Source organism: Sorex fumeus, unplaced genomic scaffold (genome assembly GCF_029834395.1).
Source record: "Sorex fumeus unplaced genomic scaffold, SorFum_2.1 ptg000046l, whole genome shotgun sequence".
In the NCBI taxonomy this organism is placed as follows: Eukaryota; Metazoa; Chordata; class Mammalia; order Eulipotyphla; family Soricidae; genus Sorex; species Sorex fumeus.
Window position 1 is genome coordinate 13,729,090 of NW_026606103.1, and position 5,988 is coordinate 13,735,077.

Genomic DNA, 5,988 nt, shown 5'->3' on the forward strand with positions numbered 1-5,988 from the left:
TCGGACAATCTCTCACCCTGTCCGTTCCATTCTAGGCCATGGGTCCTGATGTGGAGTTCTTTGGCTGATCTTCTCGGTCCTATCTTGGTATTAAAATCACTGACAATGATCTTGTAGAAGGTGTGTTCTTCTTTTTAGAACTTCTCCAGCCACATCTGTTTAAGTGTAATTGTCCAATTCGGGTTGTTAGGCATTCGAATGAATCAATGTTTATGGCCAAGTTTGTGTTGACAAGGACACCGACACCACCGACGCCTCTTTTGTCACATGTTCTGAGGAACAGCTCTTCCCCAGTGTCAAAAATGGCATGATGTGATTGACGCCTTCTCATCTCGGTCAGACCAATGATGTTCTACTTGATTTTTCGCGCCTGCACCATCAGGTCCTCGATGGATGCATCTGATGCCAGCATACGTGCACTGAAAGTACAGTCATTTTTGTCCTTCTTCATTTTGGCAGCCTATTTTGGCCCTGAGATTTTATCAGCCCAGCCTCTTCTTTCTCATCTTTTGATATGTGCCAGTTTTGTAGTGTAAAGTGCTATCTCATTGTTTTGATTTCCATTCCCATAATGATTACTTATGTATAGCATTTTTTCATATGCCTTTTGATCATTTGTATGTCTTTGAAGAAGTTTCGTTTTATCTCTTCTCTCCATTTGTTTATGGGGTTGGATTTTTCCCATGGTTCTATCAGTGCTTATATGCATCTTGGATATTAACAATTTATCAAATGAATGATGGTCAATTATCTTCCAGTTTGGGGGGAATCTTTGTGTTTTTGTAACAGTTTTCATTCAGATAAGTTGTTTTGATATTGTCCTGTTTATCTGTGTTTCTGTTTGCTTGGCCAGTGGCAGTTGGCTCCTTAAAGATGCCTCTAGCTTCAAGTGTCCGTAAGTGTTCTTCTGACTATGTTTTTTTGGGTATTGAGGTACTTAACCATTTTGATTTGACTTTTGTACATGGTATTAGAAAAGGTTCTGATTTCTTCTTTTTTTTTTTTTTTTTGCATTGACCAACTAGTTTTCCCAGCACCATTTGTGGAAGAAGTTCTCATGCTCCACCTAAGATGTTTTGCTTATTTACTCAAGATTAGCTGTCCATATACCTGAGGATCTGTTCCTGGGTTTTCAGTTCTATTTCACTGGTCTTAATGTCTGTTTATTATTTTACATACCAAGGTCTGTGGTGTTATTCTAATACCACACTGCTTTAATTACTACAGCTTTGCAGTATAGTTGAGATTGGGCAGAGTGATTCTTCCAGTTTTCTTTTTCCCTAGGATTTCTTTGGCTATTTTTGGTGGGGATTTGTCAGTCCATATAAATGTCAGGAACATTCAAGGGGCATTTTTTATAAAGAAGTGAATCTATAATGATTTATTGAATCATACAATTTCATTGAATCTGTATAATGCTTTGGAGGATTATTGCCATCTTGGCTACATTAATCCTTCTAGTCTATGAACAGATTGTATTCTCACTGGTGTGAGGTGGTATGTGTCCTTGTTGTCTTGATTTGGATTTCTCTGATAAGTGATGTTGAGCATTTTTTTGTTTGCCTACTACTCATCCACCTATCTTCCTCTGAGAGGTGTCTATTCTCTAGCCTACTGCTTTATCATTCAATTCTCTTGTTTCTAGGAGGGTTTTTTTTAGGTAGAGTGTTCAGAGCTTTTAAGTACAGTATCATGTAATTTGCAAATCAAGAGAGCTTGACTTTTTATCTGGTTACCTTAATATCTTCTTGCGTGATTACTATGGCATGAACTTCCAGTACATTATTGAATAGAAATTGTGAGAAAGCCCATCCTTTTCTTGTGCCTCATCTGAAAGGGAAGGCTTTTAGTTTTCCTCCATGCAGTACTATGCTTTCTATGGATTTGTGTTAAATGGTTTTAACTATATTGAGGGAAATTTCTCCAACTCCATTTTTTTATTGAGAGTTTTTAATCATTAATGGATGTTGGATTTTGTCAAATGTGTTCCCTGCACCTATTGATAGGTTCATATAATCTTTATTTTTCAGGGCTATTGGTTTGTAGTTTTCCTTTTTTTGTGCTGTCTCTGACTGCTTTTGGTATCAGGGTGATTGTTGGTTGCCCTATGGAAACAAAATAGCAGGATTTTGCTGCTGGACAGGATGGGAGATCTAAGAGAGCTCCTCACTCCTTTGACCTTTCTAAGCTATTGCACAAATTCTGGAGCTTTTTCTACTGGGATCTAAGCAGATAACATCCTCTTCTATGCCTGGTGAAGGCTGTTCGTGGAAACATGAACCCATTTCATTGGGGAGCAAATGCCCTGGTTGCCTCATTTCCTGCTGCAGACCCGTTTTCCAGACCTCACAGTTCCGTGGATTCACTCACTGCTCTAAAGACTCCTACTTCTCCAGCACCAACGCTCAGGTCTCTTGGCCGCATGCGCTCATCCAAACACTCATACAGGCTTTTCTTGGTAAGTGTTTGTCTAATATTACTGTGGTTACATTTGTGGCTCCTTTTTGGCTATTATTTGCATGGGAATTTTTTTTTAATTTTTATTAGTGAAACACCATGAGGTACAGTTGTAGACTTACAAATTTTTGTGCTTGGATTTCAATTATACAATGATCAAATACCCATCCCTCCACCAGTGCCCATTTTCCACCACCATGGGTCCTGGTATCCTTCCCACCCCCCATACCCCCATAGCCCCATCCCCCCCCTGTCTTTGTGGCAGAGCATTCCCTTTTGTTCTCTCTCTCTCCTTTTGGGTGCTGTGGTTTGCAAAAGAGCATTGAGTGGCAATCATGTTTGGTCTATAGTCTACTTTCAGCATAATTCTCCCATCATGGGAAATCTTTTTCCATTTTTTTGACCTTTGTGTGTCGCTAGAGCTGGAGAATTTCTTGTAGACAATATAAAGTAGGTTACTGGCTTTTGTGTGTTTTTAAAAATTTAGCACAGCGGTAGGGCATTTCCCTTGCACGCAGCCAACATGGCCAACCCGAGTTCGATTCCTCCGCCCCTCTCGGAGAGCCCGGCAAGCTGCGGAGAGTATCTCGCCTGCACGGCAGAGCCTGGCAAGCCACCCGTGATGTATTCGATATACCAAAGACAGTAACAACAAAATCTCCAATGGAGACGTTACTAGGCCCACTCGAGCAAATCAACGAACAACGGGAGGGCCTTTTTTTTTTTAATGTATTTGGCCATTTGTGTTTTTTTATGGGGAAGAGTAAACTTATATTAAAAGTAATTGCCACTGGGGACAGAGTCAGTATTGCCCTTAAAAAATAATCCTCTGTCCAGAGCAATGACTCAAATGGCTTGAGAGCATGTTTTGCCATGAATCTCCTGTGCTGGGTCCCTGGCACTGCTTGGCCCCCAAAGGTCCACAGGAAGTCCCCAAGCAAATAACTGGGAGTCACTCTCAGGTACCACTGAGAATGGCCCAAATATCAGAAAGGGAAAAATGTTATTTCTGTCTCACTTTTCTTGGGTTTTGTATTTTTCTTACTGCCTTTGTTCTCTGTAGGTGTATGTTAGCACAGTGTGAATCCCTTATTTTATTCTGTAAATACATTATAGTTTTTTGTTTGTTTGTTTCACAGATAAAGTATTTTCTAGTGTTATGGTGACATGGTTAACCTGAAGTCGGCTTCAATCACAATTTGTTTCTTTAGTGCTTGACTTCCCAACGCTGTTATGGATGTAACAATATATTGAAAGCACTATTATTCAATACAGTTCTGATAGCTGCTGCCACAGAAATTAAGCAAGAAAAAAATTTAAATTTGTGTTCAAATTGGCAAAGAAATCAAATTCACTGTTTACAAATGACATATCAAGAACCCTAAGACTGCATAACCAATCATTCATTAAACACTCCTAGAAGCAATAAATCTTTACAGGAAAGTTGCAGCTTACGAAAGCAAACAGGAAAATCTTTTGTGATTTTATATGTAAACAATGATAAACGAGTGATTTAATTTAAAAATCCTGCTTATAGTTATGAAAAACATTAGGTAATGTGTAATCAATTTTTAGGAAGGAGGTGAAAGATTTACTTATTAAAACCTACAAAGCACTGTTAGGAATTTCGTATGTAGGAACCCAAAAAGGCTCCTCTGAAAAACCCCTCAAAACAATATATTTATATAGTAAAGTTGCAGGCTACAAAACCAGTGCACAGGATTCTAATTTATTCTTACATGTAAACAAACAAACAACAACAAAAAAAAAACCCAAATCCAGAATAGAAATAAACCCGATTGCAATCATGTAAAAAACAGAAACCCCTTAGTTTAACAAAGGAGGTAAAAGACCTATTTAGTGAAAACTGAAAAACTTCTGAAAGGAATTTAAAATGAACTAATGTAATAGAAAAATATTCTTGGTTTAAGGATCATAATAATTGCCATCTTGAAAATGACTATCTTAACTCAAAGTAGTTTACAGAAACAGCAATTGTGAAAAAAATTTCCGTGGCATTATTCAAGGACATGGAGTAAATTTTTCTAAAATTTGCAGTAAGCTACAAAACTCCTGACATAGCCAAAGCAATCTTGAGGAAAAATGGGAGGCAATGTGTCCCCAGACTTTAAATTCTGACACAAAGCTTTAGCAATCAAAATTGGTTGGTACCGGAAGAAAAAAAGTCTCTTCTCAATGGCATAGGATTGAGAGGTCAGGGAGAAACCCTCAGATGTATGAGCAATTTATTTATGAAGAAGTGCATGAATTGGAGCAAGGAAACCTCTTTAGCCAATGATTACGGGAAAACTAGATAGTCACAATTAAAAAAAATGAAATTAGGTGCAAGCCTTCATCATACTTGGGTCTGGAGTGACCCTGTGCTTTCCCACAGTGCTTGCAATTATGAAACGTTGTGAGATCTTGACCTGCTCCATTCAGAGTAAGGTGTTAGAAATCTCAGACAATCGTGAAAAATAAGAAAAAGAATAAAACAGAAGCAATAAGGGAAAAATAGACCCCTCTTTCACCCTGTAAACAAAAATCAACTCAAGTAAATTAAAATTTTTATATTGCACTTGAATCTTGAAAAATCCATTGGGGAAACATAGGCAAGACTCTCCAAAATCATGACCACAGTGAAGTCTGAAATGTAAGAACTCAAGTGGCAAAGGTAATAAAAACAGAAACGGAACTATATCAAACTAGAACACTTCTGCATTCTGTGAGCAATGTGCCCTACAATTAAAAGACATTCTGCTGATTGAAAGGATTTTGAGACCATACGCAAGATAAAGGACTAATATCTAAGATACATAAAGTGCTCTTAAAGCTCTCCATCACTACATGCAAAAAAATGGGCTCAGAACTCTGCCTAACACCATGTACAAAAGTAAGATCAAAATGGATTAAAGACCTCAACATCAGACCAGAAACCATAAGGAACATTGAAGACAAAGTTGGCAAAACCCTCCATGACATTGAAGCTAATGGTATCTTCAAAGATGCCATGCCACTGACTGAGCAAGTGAAAACAGAGATAGATAAATGGGACTTTCTTAAACTAAGAAGCTTCTGCACCTCCAAAGAAACAGTGACCAAAATACAAAGACAGTCTACAGAATGGGAAAGAATATTCGCCGAATACACATCTGACAAGGGGTTGATATCAAGGATATACAAAGTACTGGTTGAACTCCACAAGAAGAAAACATCCAACCCCATCCAAAAATGGGGCAATGAAATGAACAGAAAATTTCTCAAAGAAGAAATCCAAATGGCAAAAAAGCACATGAGAAAATGCTCTACATCATTAATCATAAGGGAGATGCAGATCAAAACCACAATGAGATACCATCTCACACCTCAGAGACTGGCCCACATTCAAAAGAACAAAAGCAATTGATGCTGCCACAGATGTGGCGAGAAAGGGACACTCCTTCACTGCTGGTGGGAATGCCAACTAGTTCAGCCCTTTTGGAAAACAGTATGGACGCTTCTCAAAAAATTAGAAATTGAGCTCCCATTTGA

General features: G+C 38.3%; 1 non-coding gene across 1 annotated transcript; it reads left to right on the top strand.

Annotated features, from left to right (window-relative positions):
* Positions 1 to 4,800: 4,800 nt before the first annotated feature.
* Positions 4,801 to 4,927, top strand: LOC130031326 (small nucleolar RNA SNORA9). Its single transcript, XR_008793673.1, has one exon. It is a non-coding gene; the product is annotated as a small nucleolar RNA SNORA9 (small nucleolar RNA).
* Positions 4,928 to 5,988: the final 1,061 nt, after the last annotated feature.